General features: G+C 49.1%; 1 protein-coding gene and 1 long non-coding RNA gene across 3 annotated transcripts in view; one reads left to right on the forward strand and one right to left on the reverse strand.

Annotated features, from left to right (window-relative positions):
* Vdac1 (voltage dependent anion channel 1) overlaps nucleotides 1-5,884 on the reverse strand; it is a 28,591-nt gene extending 22,707 nt beyond the window's left edge. The window contains exon 1 of one of the 2 annotated variants that reach the window (XM_087910646.1): nucleotides 5,746-5,884. The gene's annotated coding sequence lies outside the window, so the exon portion shown is untranslated. The remainder of the gene's footprint in view (nucleotides 1-5,745) is intronic. The other variant, XM_087910647.1, reaches the window with a different exon arrangement.
* Nucleotides 5,885-6,007: 123 nt separating this feature from the next.
* LOC146892911 (uncharacterized) lies at nucleotides 6,008-15,939 on the forward strand. Its single transcript, XR_015003572.2, has 2 exons — nucleotides 6,008-7,091; nucleotides 15,629-15,939. It is a non-coding gene; the product is annotated as an uncharacterized LOC146892911 (long non-coding RNA).
* The last annotated feature ends 10,050 nt before the right edge of the window (nucleotides 15,940-25,989 follow it).

The raw sequence follows: 25,989 nt of genomic DNA on the forward strand, positions 1-25,989 counted from the left end.
CTCTTCTGGCTTCCTGGACACTGCACAGACAGACAGACAGATGAGCTGGCCTTGAATTCACAGAGATCTGCTTGTCTCTGTCTGTTTCTTGTTTCTGCCTCCTGAATGCTGGGATTAAAGCACCATAACTTGGCTTTTTTTTTTTTTTTTTTTTGTCTTAAGAGAAGAGACTAGAGAGATGGCTGATTGGTTAAAAGCAATGGCTGCTTTTCCAGAGGACCTGAATTCAATTCCCAGCACCCACATGGTAGCTTACAACTGTCTGCAACTCCAATTCCAGGAGATCCAATGCCCTTTGAGGACACCAGGTATACAAATGGCGCATACATAAATACATGCAGTCAAAACACCCATTGATATAAAATAAAGTTTTAAGATGCCAGAAGGAAAAGAGCTGTGTAAATAGTGTCCATATTGGTTCTAAGAACCAACTAAAACTTGAGACAGTAGCCCTACCACTGGGCAAGGCCTATAGGTGCACATTCCATTCCCAAGGGACCACCAACATCTGAGCCACTCTGCCCATGAGGCAAGAGCAGGGTAGAACTCCTTAACTCCAGTGTATGTGAGAATTGCCAGGGCAAACCGCCTGGGAGCAGGCAGCAATGTTCTACAAAAACGACCAGGCTCATTCTTCACTATGTACCCACCAGAACCTCAAAACTGACATAGGTTCTGCCCGTGGGTGACACAGGCATCAGGGTGGCTGTGGGTCTCATACCCAGTCAGGAAATAAAGTCTTCTGAATGATGATAACACCCCCAGAGAGCTCAGACCCCCACCTCCAAAAGCCAGGGGGAAACAGGACAACTTCCCAAAGAGCAGGAGCCATCCTGCTATGGCATCTTCCAGACCATCCAGGTAGCTATAGGTGATTACGGCAGGACATCAGGAAGGCAGAGGGGCCCCAGGCATGAAAAGACCCACCGCAGGTACCCTAAATCCTGGCCCCATTTTTGCAAATGACTTCCTCATCTTACGCAGGAATAACCAGACAATAGCGTGCTAGATACTGTCGGGAGCCAAATCAACAGTGACCAAACTCCCCCATCACCATCCAGGAGTGCCCTCTGAATGACAGAATCATGGGACAACTTTTGGCTCTGCTGTTTCTCCAACAGCTTTGGGTGATTTGCCAGAGCAAAAATGGACCCAAGAGGTATCAGGGAATGGGGAGGTGGTTCAGCAGTTAAGTGCACTGGCTGCTTTTGCAGAGGACCACAGTTCGGTTCTCAGTACCCACGTAGGGGCTCACAACCACCTGTAACTCCAGTTTAAGGGGATCTGATGCTTTCTTCTGGATCCAGATGAATGTGGTGTGCTAACATATGTTCAGGGAGAACACTCACGCACACAAAATGAAAAATAAAAGAGGCCAGGTTCAATTACAGCAAAATCAGCTACCTAGGCCCAGCCATAGGGACCGAGGTGGGGGTATGGGGGCGGAGAATCAACCTCCCAGAGGAAGGCAGGCCCAGCTCAGGAGTCCCAACACATACACACACACACACATACACACACACCAGCGCAACACTGTCTTTGCAAGCAAAGGCAGTCCAGGGAGCAGTCACCGGTCACTGGATCCAGAGCTGGCAAGGCACTGGCCCTTGCTCTGGAAGCAGGTTATGTTCCCAAAGCAGCTGCCCTCCCTCCCCCCTCCATAGAGTCTCACAGGGGGCAGCCTGGCTTTCCAGGCGTTGCTTCTATTTTAAAACACTCTGGAAGCTGGGACACCAGCAGCAGCACAGTCTTCCAAAAGGCTTGGGAGAATACAGCTGACTCAGGGCACCCTGCCTGCCCACTCACCCACCCGTGAAGAGGGGAAGGCTTATGCAGGCAGCCAGCACTTTAGGGTCTAAGGTCTAGCCAGGCACACCAGGGCTCCAGCATAGCCACAGGCACCTCAAGAGCCCTGACAGGCACGTGGGGGTTGACACAGACAGTTCTTTAAGCACTCAGCCTTGGGAATCAATAGTTTCTGGACCCACATCCTACTCCCCTTTCTAGGTAAAAAAAAAAAAACAAAAACCCAGGTTAGTCTGTCTCTCTGACCCTATTTTTCGTCAATATAAAGCATGTAATACTGTGGCTAGTACACACAGCAGGCATGAAACAAACACAACTAGAATTCTATCAAAATGATAGATGATAGGTCAAGTTATTGGTTGATGAGCAGATGGATAGTGTTTTTGTTTGTTTGGTTGGTTGGTTGGTTGGTTTGTTTTGGTTTTTCTGTGTAGCCCTGGCAATCCTGGAACTCACTCTGTAGATCAAGCTAGTCTCGGAATTCACAGAGACCTGCCTGCCTCTGCCTCCCAATCTGCCTCTGTCTCTGCCTTTAATCCCAAGTGATGGGATTAAAGTTGTAAACCATCACTGCCCTGTTTATTTTTGTTAGAGACAAGGTATAAAGTGGCCCATCAGTGAGTCTCAAACTCGTTAGGTCACCAAGAATAACCTTGAACTTGATCCCTCTGCCTCCACCTCTACCAGAGTGTATGCCCCATCAGGCTGACTTTCTACAGTGCTGGAGATGGGACCCAGGGCTTCCTGCATGCCAGACAAGCATTCTACTGCACTCCATGCCCACCCAATAGTTTCTGTTGCCATATCTGTGGCCAGGGATCTAACCAAGCCCTTGTTTTGCACATTCACTATTATAATAAAGGTTTCTGAGCATCTTGTCAAAGACTCACCCTGAACCACAGGGTCCAGAGTCCACCTTATCCATAAAGAGGAATTGTTGGACTGGACACTGTCTGGCCAGGCCCTGGAAGAACACCTCCCATATCATCCCAGGGAAAACCAGCCCTTCTAAGACTCAGCTCCAAGGTCCTTGCTGGACACTGGCCACTGCAGATGGCCAACACCAGCTACATGTCTCTTCCTCTGTTCCCAACCAGACGGTGATTTCTACTTTACAAACTCACACCTACGAGCTCCTCAAAGCACAGCGGCAGTGCGGTGTGGGGGTAGGAGCAGAGAACTACCCTGTGCCCAGCCGCCAAGGATACACAGTAGGGTCACAGAATACATAGAGAATGGCCAACAGCGACAATCACACTTCTACAGCAGACCCCAGTGTGATGGAACACATCTACAATCCCAAAACGCAGGTGGAGACAGGAAGACCGGAAAGCTGTCCTCCGGCCTCCACATGGGCTGCCCCCTCCAAACAAAAGCAAAAAGAAAAAAAGAAAAAGAAAGAAAAACCACAACGAAACAAGTAAACAAGCAAATAAAAAAAAAACCTTCTATAACAGAAAAAACTAAGACATAAGAAAGCTACTTAACCTGAGCTAGACCCTGTGCCTCTAAACAGTCCGATCAGTGTTGAGAGTCCAGGCTGCCCTCTGGAGTTTTTTCTTTCTCAGCTCTAGGTAAAGTGCTTAGATCCCGTGACAAACAGTGAAATGGAGGAGGTCCGTGCCCAGGCACAGCTGAGCATGCTCTCCTTTCTTGATGGCTACCACAGGAACCTGGGGAAAACACAAAGCTACAGACCACAACCTTTCCGGAATCCTGTGGAGGGTTGACCTCCTGGCTTTGGCAGTTCTCAGCCAGTGTCCCTCGGTCACTACCACTGGAGGTGTCCCTCATACCGTGGGAAATTTCTTTAAGAGTAAAGGGCCTCAGATCACCTTGACGATGGGGAGTGGGGAGGGATCGGGGTTACCCTTACCACCACCATCCCAAGAGTCCAGAGTCTACACCTGCCTCTGGTTCAGCATGAGTGCTCTGTGGGCCCAAACAGCCCATTTAAAGCCTCATTCTAGATATCAGAAAATAAAGCAATCACCTGGGAGCACCCACTACAGTGGGGGGGCACCTTACTCGAAGCCACAGGATAGTGGGCACCACCCCACACAGACACCTGTCAGAAAGGGAAAGTGCATCAGGCCTAAGACCTTGGCCAGAATCCCATTCTAGCTCCAAGCCCAGAAACACCCGTTTGACAAGTCCCCACAAGAACTGGGAAGTTGTGGAATGTTAGAGGAGTTGATTCTCATCTCTCATGACTACTGCTGTGAGTATGTGCCCTAATAGCTCTTTAAACGTCGGTGACTCTGCAAGGCCAGGATAGCTTCCGGAAGTGAGTAAGATGCCCCGTCTCCTAATGGGTGTTCAAGAGTCCACAGCTGAATGTAGACCTACCATGTGCCACTTGCTGGGGTAGTGAAGGGTGGTATGCAAAAAAATGGAGAGATGGCTCAGGGGTTAAGAGTGCGTACTGCTCTTGCTGAGGACCCAGGTTTGATTCCCAGACCCACATCGGGCAGTTTACAACTGCCTATAACTCCGATTCAGGGGCTCCAATACCCTCTTTCTGAACTCTGAGGGCCCCTGCATGCATACACACAAATTCACACAGGCACAGACACATACATTTAAATAGACACTTTTTAAAATGGATTTAGTCCCACAGACCTTTCTTACCCACCTACTGTGTGCCAAGTGGTTCCACCCAAGACCCTGAAGACAAAGCTGCCTAGGTAAAGGAGACCTTCACCCATCTCTCTGGTCAAGGGGAGGGGGCTAAGCCCAGATCCTTCCTGCAAGCCAGCCGGGTCTGCAGTCTGACTTGATGCTCCCTGCCTGAAGACTGACAGTGTTTCATAAATTATCCTGACGGTGCACAAATGCTTGCTACTAACATCGTATCAATGGCATTAAAATAACAGAACTAGATCTGAGTCCCTTCCAGGACCCACGTGAAACAAATGATCTGGTGGGCAGAGGGTGCGGGGGTGGATTCAGTCCTCCTCAAAAGCTCCTAAGGTAAGTATCAAAGTTTCTAAGGCGTCCTTCTGCATGCCTAAAGGCTTCTTGTTAATCGGATCATTTTATTCTTTCCCCCAAACTCAACGAAGTATATATAATTGTCCCTAATTCGCAGATGAAAAAAACCTGAAGTTTGAAATCTTCCTACCAGTGTGACCTTGGACAAACCACGCAGAGTTGTGGGCCTCCAATCAGATGTCAGGCCCTGAAAACAGTTTCCCAAATGCACAGTCGCATTTGACGACACAGAACAAGGAATCCATCCCTAAGGCCAAGGAGGCCAAGGCATAGGGCTCCCCTTGGGGTCTTGCCTCCAGTCTAGGCCCAGGTGCTTGTCCCTGAGGCCTAAGTTCACCCAGGACAGCCCGTTCCGTCTGGGAAGGCAGTGGCATGCGCGGGAGGGACCCAGCGCCACCTACACCGGGTATAGGCCGACTATGGAGTGTAGAGGCCAGGGGCTCCAGGGTATGGCCATGCCTAGAGTTCGTCCTCTCGGAGGAGGAAGCTGGGTCTGCACAGGCTCTCGGGGCTGGCGGGGAAGAGCTTGGGCTGAGGAAGGGTCTCTCTTCCAGATCCGTGCCTAAGGATCTAGAGCCAGAGGGCGCCGCCGGGGAAGGTCACCTACACCCGCGGCCCGCCGGGCCTGCACGCGGCTGCCCTTGCCCTTCCGCCCTTCTGTCCAGATCGCCCCTCTCTCCCAACTGCAGATGTTTTGCACGCTCTGATTCGGATCTCTCCCTCCAGAGATCCGCTCGGCGCCCGCCCTCCAGGCCTCCTCCACCCTCCCGCTGACCCTCCAGGCCCGCGATGATCCTCCCTGGTTCACCCTTCCCGTGGCCCTTCTCCTAGGCCCTGCGCCCTCGCCCGATCGTCCCTCGATCGCCTCCCTCGAGACTCCCTAGGAGCGCTGCCCGAGGCCCCCAGGGACTCAGGCATTGCCCGGGCCCTCTCTGCTGCGCCTACCTCGGAGGTGGTGACGGCGGGAGCAGCGACAGCTACGGCGGGGGCTGCGGCGAGGAGGCTGCGAGCGCAGGGAGCGGGCCGAGGGAGGAGCGGAGAGGATCACGGCGGCGCGGACACGCCCCAGCTCTGCGCGCCCGGCTCCGAAGCTCCACCCCCGGCTCCACCTCGGACAGCGCCCAGATCTGTCCCGGGGTCTTCTTCCCACCCCTCGCGCAGTGCTCTGACCCTCAGTGGCTCTCTGACCGTGTGCGACAGCGCGTAAAGGCCTGCGTGCACACGGGCACGGAGCGATAAGGAAGCGTGGGGCTGACGTGCGTGAGGTGTGTGCGTGCGCGGGGACACGCGGGTCACTGCTAGAGCCTCCAGGCTGCTGGAAGCTTTTGGGAAGACGGGGGAGGGGAGCTTCCGGTACACTGAGCGGTGGCCTGGGGACCTCAGCGGGTAGGGGCGCCGGAGTCTTGTGGCTCCTAGCGCAGCCTCGAGACTGCGAGTAATCCCGAGGCCCAGTGGGGACACTGGGGCTCCGGAGGTGGCGCTGCATAGGGCAGAGCGGCTACTGTCTTGCGCTCCGACCTCGCTACACCAGGTTTCCGGAGCCTGCTACACGCCCGCGTGCGTCAACGAGTGATTTGCGAATTAAACTCCCCTGACAGCCGGCTCTGCACTGCAAATTTGCGTGCAATTTTCCCTCGTATCGAAGCCGCTAGCCGCCATTTCCCAAGCAATTGAGAAGCTAGAAAAGGCAAAGTGAGTTTGGGGGGACTCCCTGCAGAATCTCACTGTGTGGAGAGGTCACATGGGTTCTGGATGTCTGCTCTCCTGCAATGTGGCGCGGACCGTCACTTTCTCCCAGCCTGGTATCAGCATATGGTCTCCTTCCCTAGAGTGGCTCTCAGCGTCTCCATGCCAAACCAAATCAAAACAAGCTTGGAGAATCTGTAATCGCGGGTGAATGAAGATCTCACACCCTTTCCCTGCAACTAACAGACGTCCTAGGAGAATCCAGGCATTTGGGGTCCAGCGGAGGAAGCGCCAAGTTCGTTGGTTCCTCACAACCAGTTGTGGCTGAATAAGGCAGCTGAGACACTGACGGCCGCTCTGGGTTTAAAATGCTGTTCCAGTGGGCTGAAAGAAGGGAACTGATAAGGGTGTGTGCGCGCGCGCGCTTGGGGGCGCGCAGACTGTTTAGTGGTACAGAGCTTGCTTAGCATTTGGAAGAACCCGAGTTCGAGCCACAGTTTTTCTATAACATCCCAAGTCTGCAGATCTACCTGACAATAAAGACCCAACCCACTCCCAGAGTAAGGCCAGCCGGTAAGCTGCTGAGTCACCGGGGAGCAAGCAAGGTGAGACAGAGTCGGAAAGACAAGACCGAGAGACAAGGAAGACTTGTCTCCAAGAGTCTTGCCCTTGGCCCTGGGCCCTGATGCCCAGTTGTGGGGCAGAAAGCCAATGCTCAAGGTCCTCCTCACCCTCCAAGTACCAGAGCAGCATCCCTTTCAGGTCCCTCAGCCTGGAGAGTTCTAGTGGCCTCCCCTGTCCTCCCCAGCTGCCCCAGGTAGAGTTTGAAATCACCTTACAGCTTCCAGGCAACTTTTGGCTGTGTGGAACAAAGTCTGGCTGCTCAGAACCTCAACTTGGGAATGTTGGTGTTAGCTTTAAATGAAACGCATGGGGGCTGGGGATGAGGCAGACCAAGACTCGGTGAGCGGTTTGTGTCGCTTTTCCTGGGGAGGATAAACAACTACTCACTGATGACCGACTAAAGCGTTCCACCCAGAGTCTCCCTTGGCAAACCAAGGAAGGTGTTGAAGGCGTTTACAAGGTGACTCAAGGTAGCTGAAAAACCCAGCCCATCATAGTTCCCAGCCCCCAGAAGCTGCATGCATCCCTGGAGCAGGGCACAGCTAGCAGGCAGTTCAACCCGAGTCTCCAGCGACTGTTGGCTATCTAGATATGGACCCACACGAGTCTGACAACTGAACTTCCCAAGCCCAAGCCTTTCAACAGCTTGCTGGTTTTTTATTTTACTTTCTGGTGCTGGGGAGGGAACTTAGAACCTGGAGCTTGCTAGGCAGTTTCCAGCCCTTTATGTATCTCTTTTCTTCCAGAAGGGAATGTTTCTATCCCAAGGAATTAGCTGCACAGGAAAGGTAAAGAAAATCAGCTAGGATAGGGAGTGAGCCGTTGGGGTTGGGATCTAACTAACCGCCCTGGAAGGGTGACTCATTGATCCTTCCCAATCACAGCCTTTAGGGGGAGGTAGCAGCAGGTCCCCTCCTCTCCCAGCCTGCCTAAGCTGATTGGGCAGGGACAGAAAACCTGACCCAACCCCGACCAGTAGGGTTCTTCCTTGCAAATTTGAACTAAGAAAAATCAGCATCCGAGAGAAACAAGGGGGTGGTCCTGGAGTCAGCAAGCTTTGCATCTCTGTCCGCCCTGAAAAGCAAGCAAAGCACTGTGGGATTGCAAGAGGCTTTGGACCCGTTTCCTCACGTACCCACCCCAGTAGCTAGTCGAGTGAATCCAGAGAGGTCTTGCTGGCTTGTGGGGACATGCCAGCCCTGCCATAGTTTCTCTTGGGGTAAATGACCCAGTATCACTTCCAGAGTGTGTACTTCTTTGAGGCTGACTCCTGGGGCAGGAGGCAGTGCCACGTTACAGAGCCCTGCTCTCCCCTGACTCTGAGGAGGAACCAGTGAGACCCTGGAGGAGATCTCAAGCTATGGAAATAGACTTTCCCTAAAATCCAAGCTGGGGCAGAGGTCAGCTGTGTGTCTAGAGTGTGCTGCCACTAGCCTCCCCGCCGCTTCCCAGTTGAGACAGTAGGTTCCCACCGTGTGTGTGTGTGTGTGTGTGTGTGTGTGTGTGTGTGTGTGTGTGGTGTGTGCCTAGTTTGTTTACGTTGGATTGTTTTTTAGATACTAAACCTGGTTGCTGCCTTCCTTCACACAGAACAAAGTAAACCATCTAGGGAGGTATTTAAGAAGTTATGAGTGTAAGACTATTTTACTCTACTACTTTAGAGGCTAGATCAATTCAGTGTATCCTTGGCCACATAGTGAGCTCAATGTCAGCCTAGGTTACATGAAACTCTGTCTCAAAAAAAAAAAAAAATACATTTTTCACCTTAGGGAAATTCTTTCTTATACTAGATCTTTATTTGTAATTATATTTTCAATTTTTATTTATGTATGCACAGGTTAAGGACAGCTTGCAGGGGTCCCCATTCTTTGATCTCTCCATCTGGGTCCTGGAGATTGATGAACCCTCAGTCCTGTCCCACCCCTATCATCTGCAGTCTGCTAAAGTGTTCCAGAGATTTCTGTGAGGAAATCCTCATTCATAGTTGTTAATGGAAACATTAATAATAATGGAAACATCATAATGCTGTCCACATTATTGTGACCACATTACAGACTACAGGCAAGTTATGACAAGCCAGACAATGGCAAGAGATACCCATCCTAGTTATGGGGCCCTGTGAGTACATTCCTTAAGGCAGGGTCTTGTTCTATATCTGAAGCTGACTTTAAACTCATGATGATCCTTCTGCTCAGCCTCCTAAATGTTGGGATCATGGGTATGTACCACCATATCCAATGATTTTTGTTTTGTTTTGTTTTGTTTTTCAAGACAGGGTTTCTCTGTAGCTTTGAAGTCTGTCCTGGAACTAGCTCTTGTAGACCAGGCTGGTCTCGAACTCACAGAGATTCGCCTGCCCCTGCCTCCCAAGTGCTGGAATTAAAGGTGTGCGCCACCACTGCCCAGCAATGCTTTTTTTTTTTTAAGATCCATTTATTTTACTTTTTATATGTTGCCTGTACATATGTCTATATGTCTATGTGCCACATGCATACCTGGTGCCCCGGGAGATCAGAAGATAGTGTTGGATCCCCTGGTGTTCCGAATGGTTGTAAACCATAATGTGGATGCTAAGAATTACTAACCACCAAGTTCGTGCTAAGGACTGCACCCAGGTCCTTTGCAAGAGCAATCAGTGCTCTTAACTACTAAGGCTTATCTCCACCCACCAGCAAGGATGTTTTTGTTTAGTTTGGTTGGTTGGTTTTTGTTTTGTTTTGTTTTTGAGACAGGATCTCTCCATGTACTCCTGGAGCTCACTATATAAACCAAGCTGGTCTCAACTCACAGAAATCCTCCTGGCTCTGCCCCCTGAATCCTGGAATTAAAGGCGAACACTACCATGCCTGGCTAAAGATCTTTTTTAAAAACCTATTTTCCTGGGACTGGAGATGTCTCAGGGGTTAGGAGCACTGCCTGCTCTCCAGAAGACTTGAGTTCAGTTCCCAACACCCACATCAGGAAGCTCACAACCATTTGAAACTCCAGCTACAGAGGTTCTGATGCCCTCTTTTGGCCTCTGCAGGTATCTGCACGCGTGTCACATACATTCACAAATGCACATTTACATACATAAATAATATCAAAAAAACTGAAAAGAACTTTCCTAAAGTGTGGTTGGCATATAGAAAAACTATACATGGTTAATACATAGATTTCCCACCGTTCAGCTGTGTTTGGTGGTGCACAACTTTAATTCCAGCACTCAGGAAGCAGAGGCAGGTGAATCTCTGTGAGTTCGAGGCCAGCCTGGTGTACAGAGTGAATTCTAGGTCAGCCAGAGCTACTCAGAGAAACCCTGTCTCGGAAATAAAAAGAAGAGAAAAGGAAAGAAAACAACAACATAAAATATTTCCATAACTTTAGATGCAAACATCCAGGAAACCATCCCCATCAACAACCTGGACAGGTGTCGATCACAGCCCTACGTTTTCTTGTAATGACTCTTTCTAGAGACTTGAGAGGTGGTTCAGCCATTAAGAACACTGGTTGTCCTTACAGAGGACCCAGGTCCTATTCCCGGCTTTATTTATGGTGGCTCATAAACTCCTGTGATTTCAGTCCCATGCAATCTGGCATCCCTGGACACCAGACAATTGTGTGGTGCATCTACATACATGCAGGCAAGCGCTCACACACATAACATAAGACTAAAGAAATCTGGGGCAGGAGAGATGGGTCAGGGTTTAAGAGCACCGACTGTTTTTCCAAAGGACCTGGGTTCACTTCCCAGCACCCATGTGGTGACTCACAGCCACCTGTACCTCCAGTCAGTCCTAGAGGACCCAACAGCCTCCTCTGTGAGCACTGCACAAACATAACGCAGTCATACAGGCAGGCAAAAAATCCATACACATGAAAATATAATGTATTAATCAGTAATTATTAACAATTATATTTTTATTATAATAATATAAGAAACAACTATAGAAACCTTTTGAAAAAGAACTATTTGCTATTTATTATTAGGAGGTGTGGGGGGCATGAAGAATGTGTGCGAACGTGAGAAGGCAATATGTAATCAGCTCTCTTCTGTACACAGATTAAACACAGGTGGGCCGGCTTGCACACTAGACATCACTACCCGCTCACCCATCTCACCTGCCTTTTGTTTTGTTTTGTTTTGTTTTTAAATATTATTTATTTATTTATTTATTATGTATACAATATTCTTTCTGCGTGTATGCCTGAAGGCCAGAAGAGGGCACCAGACCTCATTACAGATGGTTGTGAGCCACCATGTGGTTGCTGGGAATTGAACTCAGGACCTTGGGAAGAGCAGGCAATGCTATTAACCTCTGAGCCATCTCTCCAGCCCCTTTTATTTTGTTTTTGTATATTTGGTTGGTTTTTGATTTTTTGAGACAGGGTTTCTCTATGTAACAACTCTGACTGTCCTGGAACTCACTCTGTAGACCAGGCTAGCCTGGAACTCACAGAGATCCATCTGCCTCTACCTCTCAGGTGCTGGGATTAATGATGTACACTACTGCCGCCCGGCCTTCTGTCTTTTTAAAAAGATTTATTTTTTGTTTTATGTGTATGAGTGTCTTGCCTGCATATATGCCTGTGCACCATGCACATGCATTGCCCATGGAGGCAAGAGGGCGCCAGATCCCCTGAAGCAAGAGTTAGGGATGGTAGCGCACCTCCTTGTGGGTGCTGCGAACTGAACCAGGGTCCTCTACAAGAACAGCAAGTGCTCTTAACTTCTGAGCCACTTCCTCTGCAGCCTGCTTTTAAGAACTTTTTAATGATTACCTAAGTATTATGAGTTACATAAGTGGCAGTGTTTGTGGACATGATTTTTATATACCGACAGAGCGGATTTTATGTTCAAGGCCAGCCTAGAGCTGCACAGCAAGGCCCCATCTCAAGAAAACAAAACCAATCTCTCTTCACAGCTAGTTTAAACTTAAAATACACCACTTGCATTTGTGACTTTTTTCCCGAGACACAGTATTTGACAACAGCAACTCAACAAAGGACAGGTTTCTTTTGGCTCAGGATTTGAGGATGCCTTCTGACCTGACAGGAAAGGCTGGCAGTGGGCATGTGAGGCAGCTGGACACATGGCATCCATATGCCAACAATGCTTAAGGGTCAGCTGTGGTGGCACACAGCAGGAATCCCAAGACTTGAGAGGTTGAGGCAGAGACCGGAAGTTGGGGACCAGCCAGGGCTACATAACCAGCCCTTGCCTTTAATTAAATAAATAATTTTGGGAGGGATGCACACTTGCCACAGCAAATGGGAGAACAGTTTATAGGAGCTCTCTCCTTCCACCATGGGTCCCAGGGACTTAACTCATGTCAGCAGACTTAATTTTACCTTTAACGGCTGAGCCATCTCACCAGACGCACAATTTTTACTTTTTGAGACAAGGTCTTGCTAAACTGCCCAGGCTGGTTTTGAACACACTTTGTGTCCCAGGCTGGCCTTGAGTTTACCAAGTTGCCACAATGTTTCCCTAGCAAGCATGATGGCCCAGATTCCTGGTAAGGCAGCCTGTAATCCCAGCACTTGAGAGGAGTCTGGTGTGGGGGCAGCCTAATGCAGAATTCAGAGCTGTCCTTGCTAGATTTGGATCATGAGACGAGACAGAGTCAGCCTGCAAGTGGCACATACTGCAATCCCAGCATTTGGGAGACAAAGATCGAAGGTAGGATTGCAGTAAATCTGAGGCCAGCCTGTGCTACAGAGTGAGACCCTGGGGGACAGAGAGTCGAGAGAATTTTCAGCAGTTAAGAGCATTTGCTGTTCTTCTAGAGGACTTGCGTCTGGTTCCCAACACCCATGTCCCTTGTCCCCATAACTTCGGTTCCAGTCTTCTGGCCTCAGCAGGCACCACACTCATATGTGTGCGCGCACACACACACGTACTGTATTTTAAAATCTTTTCTTAGCCAAGTGTGGTGGTGCACACCTTTAGTCCCAGCACTCTGGAGGCAGTGGCAGATAAATATCTGTGAGTTCAAGGCCAGCCTAATCTACAAAGTGTTCCAGAACAGCCAGAGCTGCATGGTAAGACCCTGTTCAAAAAGAGCAATAAGTGAAAAAAAAATTTTTTTCAAACAAAGACAGAGGCTCTTGCTGCCTTTGCTGCTTCAAAAATGATTCTGAGTTGGAGCGAGGCCACTCACTATTTCCGCTATTGGGTAGCAAACCCAGGCCTCCATCTGCCCGCCCTGGAAGTTGTGAGGTTCTTGGATTGGGGTTTGAGTGTAGAAAGTAGACTCAATTGATGGAGGCTGCATTCCTACCAGAGACCTTTGAGCTAAGGACACCACTGAGCCGAGAAAAAGGCCAGTGTTTCTCCTTTCCTCAGCACATTCTGGCCAGTGTGTGTGTGTGTGTGTGTGTGTGTGTGTGTGTGTGTGTGTCTGTGTCTGTGTGTGTCTGTGTGTCTGTGTGTGTGTGTGTGTCTAAGATTCCATTGTACTGCAAGGACAGGCATTGTCTTCTCAGGCTACACGATGAATAGAAAGAAGGGGTCTGCCGTAGAGATGAAGCTGCACCTGCCTCTGTCACTTGACTTAGCTACCCAAGTCTTTGAAGAACCTGACCAAGTCACCCGTTACTGTGGCCTCTGCTAACAGGTGCAACTTCATGTTTGTGTTATTGTTATTGTTTTTAGACAGAGTCTCACTCTGTAGCGCTGGCTGTCCTGAAGCTCACTAAGTAGACCAGCCTGACCTTGAACTCAAAGAGATCCACCTGCCTCTGCTTTACAAAAGTGTGTGCCACTTCACGGCTGTTTTTTTGTTTTTTCTTGAGACATGGTCTCAAGGCTGGCCTCATATTCACTATTAAGTAGTCAAGGACGACCTGAACTCCTGGTCCTCTTGCCTCCATTCCTAGGGCTGGGATTACAGGCATGAGCTACCACACTCATCAGCTACATGGTTTGTGCAGCGGTGCGGCCTGACCCCTGGGGCTGCCTGCATGCTAGATGCTAAGCTCAACCCCCTCCCTGAGCAACAGCCTCGGGCCAGTGGTCACTTCCTCCACTCCTAGCCAAAGGCAGGTTCTTTCTTCTGTGTTTTCCTTCTTCCTTCAGCTCTTTGCTTCCTTCAGGAACGACAGACTAATCACAGTTTTGCTGAGTTCCTTATTGGGATGAATGCCGTCCAGGGGTCAGGGTTGGCTTTGGCTTGTCGGCCTTGTCCCTTTTTCAGAGCATTGTCACATGACTGGTGTCCAACACACCACCAGTGGATGATGGGTGACCCTCAGCATGAAAGCAGGTGACCAGCCCCCTGGGCTCCTGTGTCCTGCATTGTACTGTGCATGTGGACAGCTGAAGACAGCCCTTGGGGGTTCAGTCTTCCCATAAGAATGGAATCTGCAGCCTAATGCAGACTGGGGGTTGAACTTATCCACATACAAGTGAAGAATTCAACCCTGTACAGAGGGGGGGTCTGGACTTTGCCCCAGCTCCAGAAAGCACTGCCCAAGGGGAGGATCTTCATTTAGAGAGAGCTGGCCACACTGGATAAATCAACAATGTGACTATGGGCTTTGACCCAACATATGCAGCTGGACCTTGGAAGGTCTGGAGGACTGGGGTTGGCCTCACAGGCAGCGAGTAGGGAACCCCAGTACACATTCTAGGTAGCAAGGCAAGGGATGATACTCTAAGGCCAATGGGGCTCCATCGGCAGAAGACAGCAGACAGCTCTTTGGGGATCCTCCTGGCCTTGCCCACCCTACTCTTCCCTGGGCTGGTTTTACCTGAGACAGTGAGGAAGGCGGAAGTCTCAATGAGTTCTGAAATATGAGGGTGGCCTTGGGGATTCCTAGATTTGCAACTGGTGTCAGAACAGAGGGGGTGTGGGTGTGGCCTAATAGACTGTTTTCTATGTTAAGAGTAGTGTCTGTATTGCCTCCATTATCTCCATTATGGTAATGCCATACGTCCATGCATATCACACACACACACACACACAGACTGAGATCAGATGTCAAACTAGACACTATGCTGTATGCAAAGTCTGGACCCCCTCAGGGATCCTCAGCAGAGGGGTTCATTGTTGCCCAGTGGCCCCTCCTACAATGCCCTGCTCTCTGTCCCTCCAGAGAGAGGAACTTTCTTTCTGATCTTGGCAATGACTTGCAGGCAGATAGTAAGTCAGCAGCCATGTTCGTTGGCTTCTGGGTGCTCTAGAAGAAAGAAGCAGGAGACTGAGCTTCAGGGCTTGCTGTGGCATGCCCTAACTTCTTCCCCCCAAACCCATAGGCCCATCCTCTCTCTTAAATTCACCAGTTTCCAGGTGCAGGGCACACACTGTGGAGCCCAGGACACAGCCTCGGATGCCTTTCCAGGATTATAAGTTTCAGGTTCTAGTCTAAAGTTAGCAGCTCTGCCGCCTGGGCTCACAAAACAAGTTGGTCTGTGACTCTTACATAAGCAGATCAGACCTTTGCTCCTCCTCAGCCCCCCAGCTCCTCCCTGAAGCTTTCCTGCTCACTATGCCAAAGCTGTCTTTATCAGGGACACCTCCCCTTCTCTCCACAGGCGAAGTCCCAAGCACACACTTTATAATTCTGCCTGCCAGTGGAGAGAGCGAGAGGAGAGAGCCAGAGAGAGCTGAGTCTTGGGGTGGCTGCCATGTGATCCTGCAGGACTAGAGGAGACCGAACACCATGCCTGGCCTGTAAAGGGAAACATAGAAGATTGCTTGTTTCCAAAGCCTTCTAGGGAAATCAAACCACAAAGATCCTAAGAGATACAAAGTCCCTGTGGTGGTTCCAATGAGAATGGTCCCCACAGGCTCATGTGTGTTGTGGAATATTGTTTTAAGATAATAAATGTGTTACTTTTGTTTATACTGTGTAACATTTGTTTAATGATGCAAAGAGGCGTTGCTTTCTTTTATACTTCATTTGTTTAACTCTGTGAAGCAGTATTTACCTATCTAAAACACCTGATTAGTCTAATAAAGAGCTGAAGGGCTAATAGCCAGGCAGGAGAAAGGATAGGTGGGGCTGTCAGGCAGAGAGAATAAATAGGAGGAGATTAGGAATGAGAAAAGTAGATCAAGGAGTGAGAAAAGAAGAGGTCAGCCACACAGCAATCAACGGAGAAAGAAGTAAAGAAAGGTATACAGAAATAGAGAAAGATAAAAGCCCAGAGGCAAAAGGTAGATGGGATAATTCAAGCTAAGAAAAACTGGCTAGAAAAAAAGCCAAGCAAAGGCCTGGCATTCATAAGAAAGAATAAGACTCCTTGTGCATTTATTTGGAAGCTGGGTGGCTGCCTGTCCCCAAGAGTAAAGAGTAATAAAACAACCAACACCCAACTACACATACGTTTGAATCTTGGTCCCCTGTTTGGGAAGGATTAGGAGATGCATCTTTCTTAGAGGAGGTATGTTGAAAAAGGAACGGCGGGCTGTGTTCCTGCCGGGATCCTGGTTCCCTGGCTAGTTTACACCCGAAATAATTACACGGAACCTGTATTCATTTAAACACTGCCTGGCCCACTGTCTGTAGCTTCTTACTGGCTAACTCTCACATCTTGACTAACCCATTTCTAATAATCTGTATGTCACCTCAAGGTTGTGACCTACTGGCATGAGTCTAGCCAGCGTCTGTTTCGGGAAGGGGAATCATGGCGTCTGCCTCATTGCTTTCTTCCCAGCATCCTGTTCAATCTGCTCCACCCACCTAATTTTCTGCCCTATTAAAAGGCCAAGGCAGTCTCTTTAATAACCTATGAAAGTAACACATAGACAGATGACCCTCCTACTGTAGAGGGCCACAGCCACATTCTCCATCATCAAGAAGGCACTGACATCCGGCTTCACTGCCAGGTGAACGCACATGTGCTCAGTAATTTCCCACCGCTGTCCCGCCTACTCCCGAGGCATCACCTGGGACTGGGAGCAGCGGACCAATCCAAGAGTGACACGTCCGAAGCAGGGTCTGTTTCATATATAAGGGATGGCTTCCTTCATATCTGGGTCTCCGCCATGTGGCTTATGCTCTAGCTCCCAAGAGACATTAAAGCTATTTCTGCAGAAGAATCCTGTGTCCCGCGTGGTTCTTGCAGGCGAGACCAAGCGCGGAACAACATCCTACGTCAGAGGTATGTCACTGCCTTTAAGGTTTCAAAAGCCCATCCCTGGTTCAGTGTCTCTCTCTCTCTCTCTCTGCCTACTGCCTGAGGGTCAGGATGTAAAGCACTCAGCCATTGCTTCTGCACCATGCCTGTCTGCTTCCCGCCATGATCACAGATCATAGACCAACCCTCTGGAATGTTAGATAATCCACAAATTAAATTTTGTTCCAGGACAGGCTCCAAAGCTACAGAGAAACTCTGTCTTGAAAAAAACAAAAAACAAAAAAAAGAAAGGAAAATGCTTCTTTTTTTTTTTTTTTGCCTTTGTCCTAATGTCTCTTCACAGCAGTGGAAAAATAACTAAAGCAGTACCCTAGAGTAAAAGCCAGTTGAAGAAAAATCCCAATCTGAAGCCAAGCATGGTGGCTCATGCCTATAATCCCAGCTCTCAGGGGAGCAGGCAGGAAGATTGCAGAGAATTTTAAAATGGCCTGGGTTACATAGTGAGTTTCAGACTAGCCTGGACTACAGAATGAGATGTTGTCTTAAAGACAAACAAACAAACTGAGCGCATGCTTATAATCCCAGCACTTGGGAGGTACAGGTAGAAGAATCAGGAACCCAAGGTTCTCCTCAGCCAATGCAGCATCCCAGGCCAGCCTGGATACCCTGTCTCAACAAAGAAAAATCCAAATTTCAATTTTGTGTTTTGTTATTGATGATGTCTTGGTTTGGTTTGTATCCCGGCTGGCTTAGAACTCACAGGATGGCTTTGAACTCACAGAGATCCATGTGCTTCTGCCTCCCGGATACTGGGGCTAAAGGAGATTGCCACTGTGCCCTGAAGAAGTCCCAGCTTGGTGGAGAGAAATGGAGAGAAGTAGATTCTGAAAAGGTTGCACACCCAGGAGTCCTGGAAGGAAGGCTGGGGATGCTTCTCTGGGACTTCACCCCACCTCAAGGGTCTCCGCCTCTCTTTGGGGAGTGCGGCTGTCACTCTCGTTCTCCCCAAGCACCTTAAGGCAGGGAGAGCTGCAGGCCTGGAAGTGTGCGCCCTTAGCAAGAGAAAGAAAATCCAGAGTGGGGCTGTGTTCAGAACATGGTTGCTGTTCCTCGTACCACATTCTCTGTTTTCTCTGGAGGCTTAGCCTGTCGAGGCCTGTACCATGTGGCTCAGGTTGGCCTTGAACTTGTGGCAATCCTTCTGCCTCAAACCCTGAAGTGCAAGGACTACAAGTATGCACTACCACACTCAACCTGTCTTTAAAATAATCCAGAACTTTTTTCTCCTTTATTTTCTTTGAAAACAAGGATTCCCTCCGTATTATAGAGTGGCTTAGAGATTGTCCTGCCTCAGTCTCTCAAATGTTGTGATTACAGGCATACACTACCATTCTGAGAACTTCAGGACTTTAAAAAAAAAAATAATTTTCCCAGGAGTGATGGTGCACATCTTTAATTCCATCACTTGGGAGACAGAGGCAGAGGCAGGTGAATCTCTGTGAGTTCAGGCCAGCCTAGACTACATAATAGAGAGAGTGTCTCAAACAAGAAAAACCCACTTAAAAAAAAGGGGGGGGCATAGAGATGACTCAGCAGTTAAAGTACTTCCTGTTCTTGCAGAAGGTCCAAGTTCTGTTCCTAGCATCCACACGGTGGCTCACAACCATCCACACCAGGGGATGTGGTGCCCTTGTCTGGCCTCTTTGGGCACTAGATGTGCATATTTATGTATATGCAGGCAAAATACTCGTACATATAAAATAAAAATAAATAAATATTTTTAAATAGTGTGTGTGTGTGTGTGTGTGTGTGTGTGTGTGCAAGTGCGTGTGAGCCACAGAGTGGAGTCAGAAATAATTTGCTGAAGTTGGTTCTGTTCTCTCCTTCCATTATGTGGGTTCCAGAGATTGAACTCAGGGTGTCAGGCTTGAAAGCAGGTGGTTTCACCCTCCGAGCCATCTCACTGGCCCGGAATGTCTTTCTGGGTTTTTGTTGTTGTTTTGCATTTTAAAACCTGTGTGCATTTGTGTGTCTATGTGTATGTACACTTGAGGTCAGATACCTGCCATGGCCAGAAGAGGGCATGAGCTTCCTTGGAGCTGGAGTTACAGATGGTTGTGGGCTGCCCAGAGTGAGAGATACAAACTGAACTCGGGGCCTCTGCAAGAACAGAGTGCCATCTTAACTGCAAGAACAGAGAGCCATCTTTCCTGCACTTAGTTCGTTAGTATTGCTCTCATTGACTGGGTAGGTAACGATAAAGAGAAACAGATGGCTCACAGCTGCAGAAATCGGCAAGTGTCGTGCCAGCAGCTAGCAGGAGCTTCTCCGTGCGTCTTCCCACAGTGGGGGACATCACATGATGGCGGGGTAAAGGTTGGGTGAGCAAGAGAATATAGCTCCTGCTACACTGGAATTAATCACCTGATGAGTTCAGAGTTCTTGAGATTTAATGACCTCTGTAGTCACCTTGGCAGTTAAGTTTCAACCTAACTTTTGGAGAGGACAAACAAGGAACTTTAACCCTTGTCTTAGTTACTTTTCTGTTGCTGTGAAGAGACACCATCCCAAGGCATCTTATAAAAGGAGCATACTTCCTGTTTCAGTCCATGGCCAGCATGGCAGGGAGCACGGCAGCAGGCAGGCAGATATCACTGGAGGAGCAGCTGAGGGCTTACATCCTGAACCATAAAAACGTGGCAGAGAGAGAGAGAGAGAGAGAGAGAGAGAGAGAGAGAGAGAGAGAGAGAGAAAGAGAGAGAGAGAGAGAAAGGTAGAGGGAGAGAGAAAGAGGGGGCTGGAGAGATGGCTCAGCAGTTAAGAGCATTGCCTGCTCTTCCAAAGGTCCTGAGTTCAATTCCCAGCAACCACATGGTGGCTCACAACCATCTGTAATGAGGTCTGGTGCCCTCTTCTGGCCTGCAGACATACACACAGACAGAATATTGTATACTAAATAAATAAATATGAAAAAAAGAGGGAGGGAGAGGGAGAGGGAGAAAGAGAGAGAGAGGGAGAGAGAGAGGGAGAGGGAGAGAGAGAGAGATAGAGAGAGAGGGAGAGAGAGAGAGAGACTGTACTTGGCCTTGGGCTTTTGAAACCTCAAAGCCCACTCCCAGTGACACACCTCCTCCAACTAGGCCTACTCGTCCCCCTAAAAAGTTCATCAACTAAGGACCAATCATTCAAAAATATAAGCCAAAGCCAGGCAGTGATGGCACATGCCTTTAATCCCAGCACTCTGGAGGCAGAGGCAAATAGATCTCTGAGTTTGAGGCTAGCCTTATTGTGAAATATTTGTTTAACTATGCAAAGATGTGTTTCATTTGTTTTACTATGTAAAGATGTGCTGCTGTTTTGCCTTTCCTGTCTAAGACACCTGATTGGTCTAATAAAAAGCTGAATGGTCAATAATGAGGGAGGATGTATATAGGACCTAAGGCAGGGAGAGTAAATTGGAGGAGGAATTTAGGCTCAGAGAAGAAAGAAAGGAGAAAGAAAAGGAGACAACAGGGAAATGCCAGGAGACAGCCAGACAGACATGGAAGAATCAGGAAAGGAGGACATACAGAATAAAAGAAAGGTAAAAAGTCCAGAGGCAAATGTAAGTGAGGAGAAACAGGTTAAATTAAGTTAAAAGAGCCAGCGGGACAAATCTAACCTAAGGCTGAGCATCATAATAATTATTCTCCATGTCTTTATTTGGAAGCTGGTTGGCAGCCCAGAGAAAATTCCAAAACAAGCCTGGTCTACAGAGTGAGTTCCAGGACAGCCAGAGCTATACAGAGAAACCCTGTCTCGAACACACACACACACATACACACACACACCACACACATACACAAAGATATGGGGGCCATTCGCATTCAAACCATCACATCCCTGTGTCTTCTTCAGGGTCTGAGACCCGCATGCCAGCAGGAGGCACACCTGTGCCTGGATGCCGTTTTGCCTCCCAGCTTCTGTGCTGTCCCTCCCTCTCAGAGCTCCTTCACTCAGGGAGCTTTCCATCCACGTCTTGCTCCCCCCAGCACTAAGAACTGAGTCAGAGCAGGATGCGGGAGAAGCAGACACTACCGCTTCCCTCGCAGACCTCAGTACAGGATTAGATGGACTTTGCTCAAAATGCCACACAAATGACATGCAAAGGCCGGTCATGGTGTCATGGGCCTGTAATCCAGTCGTTCTGGTGTTCAGGAAGGATGATCAGGAGTTCAAGGTCATCTTTGTCTACACAGAAAGGTTGAGGCCTGGACTACGTGAAATCTTATCTTTAAAAAAAATGGGGGCTAGTTGGGCATAGTGGCACCCACCCGGGTTGTGGGATGTCCTTTTGTACGCTGTGAATATGTGTTGCTTTTATTGGTTGATGAATAAAGCTGCCTTGGCCTATGGCAGGGCAGAATAAAACTAGATGGGAAAGCCAAACTGAATACAGGAAGAAGGAGGGATCAAGAGAGACTCTGAAAGCTGCCAGACAGTGAGATGCCAGAACATTACCGATAAGCCATGGGCCATATGTCAATACACAGATGAACGGAAATGAGTTAATTTCAATGTAAGAGCTAGCTAGTAACAAGCCTGGCTAATACTTCAAACAATTTGTAATTAATATTAAGTCTCAGAGTGGTTATTTGGGAACTGGTGAGCAGGAGAGAAACCTCCAGTTACACACCTGAATCCCAGAACTTGGGAGGCAGAAAGAGGTGGATCTATGAGTCTGAGGCTAACCTGATCTATGTAGCAAGTTCTAGCCTAGTCGGTGTTATACAATTAGACCCTGTTTCAAGAAGAAAAATAAAATAAAAAGACGCTGCAGAAAGGATTCCAGCAGCCTCTTCATCCCATTCCCCCCCCCCCCCCAGACAGGGATGCTACAAGGAATGTAATCTATAGCAGCATAGAAGATTCTAAGACTGGCAAAATCCCCAGCTGAATGCAGCCCCATGCATACTGCAGTCAGCCTCATGGGAGACAAAAGTCTAGTCCTGGAGAAGCCTCTGGCTTAAGATGAGAGTGGCCCAGAGATGAAGGTGGAAGTTAGATGAAGCAGAGGCCACGGGCTTCGCGGGCTAGAGCTGGTTCTAGCTATCCTATTCAGCTACATTGGGCTGGAAGGGCTGGAGGACAGGTGGGTTCCAGGGAAGAAGGCAGGTATGGCCACGGGCTGTGCCGTCCTCCTGATTTCCACTGAGGCCAGTTTTGGGGAGGAGCTGGAATGTCCATCAGTCTAACCAAGGGCTATTGGTTAGCTATTGCTAGTCAGTAGCTGGATATTGATACTTGGGGTCCCTTCCCTGACACAAATACACAGAGACAGTCAGTGATTCTAACGAAAGTGGGTGTAGTTGTATTTTGCTTGCATTTTAACAAATAAAGCTTGCCTAAAGATCAGAGAGCAGAGTTAAGTGAGCCACGAGAGGCCAGGCAGTGGTGGCACACAGCTTTAATCCCGGGACTCGGAGACAAACTGATGGATCTCTATTAGTTCAAGGCCACCCTGGTCTACACGAAATTGATCCAGTCTGTAAGAGAAACAGAGCTACACAAAGGTGATCCCAGCACTTGGGAGTCAGCACTAGGGAGGTGGAGACAGGAAGGAATATGGCTGGGCGGAGAGAGAAATACAAGGCGAGAGGAGACAGGAGCTCAGATGCAGTCTGAGGACGCAGTCTGGAGAGACAGGATCGACTCTTTGATCTGAGCATTGGTAGAGGTAAGAACTCTAGCGGCTGGCGCTCTGCTCCTCTGATCTCCAGGCAAGTTTTACTTGTCAGATTACAAACAGTATCACTACAGGAGGGTCATGGTGAGTAACCACAGGAAAAAAGCCAATTGAACCAAGCCCAGGTTTCTTTTCAACATCACTGTTTAAGCAAACGTGATGTAAAATGCCCGATTTCTTCTCACTCCTCTGCTCTCCACGCCCTCTGCCCTGCCTTCCTTGGGGCTCCCTGGCTGAGTCTTAGAGAGGTCCTTACTAGCCCGCCCACCTGTCAACAACTTGCTTTCCCTCCATCCTGGACGGGTCGTCGAAAACTGCACTTCCAACCACTCACCAACAGGTGGCAGCACCCCCACAGATTGCTCTCTTGGAAGCCTACGCAATCCCTTCAAAAGTAAACACCCTCATTTCCTTTCAGGGGACAGGCACCGGTCAATATCTCCTGATGGGTAAAGTCGGGCTGGGGAAAAAAACGATCCGCAGCTGCAGCTCATCTTCACGCAGAGGTCTCGGACCCACTGGAGTGTCTGATGGTTCCCTGACCCAGTCCTAAAGGAAATTCAATCCTTGCGTCTGGGGAGCATCCTGCAACCTCTAGCGGTATTTCTGATCCTCACAGGTTGGAAGTAGGAGGATGTCTTCACTGTCAACGTGCCTGGGTTTGGAATCACCTAGGAAACAGCCAAGGATGTCTGTGAGGGCGGTTGCAGGGAAGATTAGCGGAGGAGGGAAGCCCCTGGATGTGGGTGGTACCATCCCACGGCTGGGGTCCAAAACAAACTCAATAAAAGGGCGGGGCGGGGAGAAAGCCAGCTGATCACCAGCATCCCTGTCCACCTCCTGCCTGCAGACGCAATGTGACCACCCCTGCCTCCAAGGTTTCCCCACCCCCACGGATGTACCCTCAAATCCTTAGCCAGAGTAAACCTTGCCTTCCTTGAGCCATTTGTTAGGTATTTCATCATGGCACCAGGATAAGTAACTACGATATTGGAGTCACTGGGGCGCTGCCCAGCGATGCTGCCACACAGGACAGGCTTCCATGACAAAGAATTGTCTATCCCACGGTGGCACCAGTGATAAGACTGAGAGACATTGTTAATCAGACTCAAGAGCAATGGGTTGTGAAGAGACAGAAAAGGCCTTCCACAGTCTCCCTCGTCCTAAGCATCCCCACATCCTCTCCTCAGAGCCTCCTCCATGAGGAATCAAGGGATAACGCTGAGCAGGAGGCACGGGTGGGCCTCTGTGCGGGATCCTGGAGGCTCCAGACATGCAGGAGTCCTGCCTTCCTTCCAGGAGATGGGGTACAGGGAGAGGTGGTGTCTTTGTAAGGGGAAAAGTGTGAGAATGGGGACAACTGAGAGACCAAGGCAGCATGACAGAGAAGGGACCGACTTTAGCAAGGACGATGGGATCTGGGCAGGAGATATGGGTGCTGGGGACCAAACTCCGATTCTCTACAGGAGCGGCAAGCACTCCCAACTGTCAAGTCAGCTCCTCAGCCCCCTGTATGTTCTATTTTTACATTACTAGCAGTGCAGTGGGTGTGTTTGCACTAGCATCACCATGGATACAGGACTGATGTGTTACTTGTGATCGACCACCTGGAGGCAAAAGGATTTTTTTTTTTTTTTTGGCTTTTTGAGGCAGGTTATCACTGTGTAGCCTTGAGTGTCCTGGAACCTGCTCTTAGACCAGGATGGCCTCAAACTCAGAGATCCACCTGCCTCTGTCTCCTGAGCGCTGGGATTAAAGGTGTGCACCATCGCTGCCTGGCAGCAACAGGAATTCTTTGTCTTGTTATCTTATGGGACCACTGTCATGTATACTCACTCAACAGACAGGGAGACAGGAGAGCTCCTGTGACAAGAGATGCCACCTGCTGGCTTAGGAGGAGGAAGTCACATGCACAGCAGGACTGCAGCTCTCAGGTCAGAGAAGACAACATATGGATGTCCCCAAGAACCAGAGAGCAAGCTTTCCCAACAGTACCTTAGCTCCCACCCAGGGAAGCCATTTCAGGTCTGGCTGCTAGCCCTTAAATATTGCTTGGTTTTGTTGAGACAGGGTCTCATTCTAGAGCTGTGGCTGGCCTCATACTCAGCATGTAGACCAGAGGGGCCTTGGTGATCCTCTTGTTTCGTCTCACAAGTGTGGAGATTTATATGTTTGTACCAACACTTCTGACTCAAAGCAGTGCTTCTTTAACTCACTAAATTTGTGATAATTCAGAGCAGCATAAAAAAAACAAATGTAGAGCCAGGCAGTGGGTGCACACTTTTAATCCCAGCACTCAGGAGGCAGAAGCAGGTGGATCTCTGTGAGTTCAAGGCCAGCCTGGTGGTCTACAGAGCAAGTTCCAGGACAGCCAGAACTATGCAGAGAAACCCTGTCTCCAAAAAAAAAAAAAGGCTGTTGCTTATTATTTCAGCATTCGAAAGGCTAAGAAGATCACCAGTTACAGGCTATCCTGAGCTATAAAGTAAGAGATTCCCTGTCTCGCGTGCACACACACATTAGGCTTAAAATACACAAAATGTGGACAACTGGGCCTCAGTGAAACACTACAGACTCTGACGTCACTGAGGGTCAGTTATGAGCTCAGTCGGCTGTCTGCACCATACTCCATCCTGGTGGTGAGTGCCCGTTCCTTAGGCAGTGAAAATCAATTCCACGCCAGGGAAGTAAGGGTCTTTGGAAGCCCTCAGGCTGTCTCCCCTCCAGCCCCACTCACTCTTCCTTGCTGATTTTCAGAGAAACAGAAAGCCAGCAGACAGGTATCTTAGTGACTCTGCAGCCCTTGCTCATGCTGATATCATCTGGGGAGTGCTACCAAAGCTGGCCTTCACTCCAAAGACCATTTTCCCTTGACTGTGATTATTGGCATGTGTTGACGCTCCCTCTGGCCAAGTCTATTGCAAGCTCGGTTGCTCTTTGAAGACATAGCCACCAGATGGCACTAGAAGATGACCAAAGAGAAGGGATCCCTTCTTCCTGGTGCCCAAATGGTAAGAGTGATGTGGGATTAAAGGAGCAAGCACTAGCCTCTGGCCACTTGAAGTGGTTTGTTTGTTTGTTTAGCTTT

Source organism: Myodes glareolus, chromosome 9, assembly GCF_982192425.1.
Source record: "Myodes glareolus chromosome 9, mMyoGla1.1, whole genome shotgun sequence".
NCBI lineage: Eukaryota > Metazoa > Chordata > Mammalia > Rodentia > Cricetidae > Myodes > Myodes glareolus.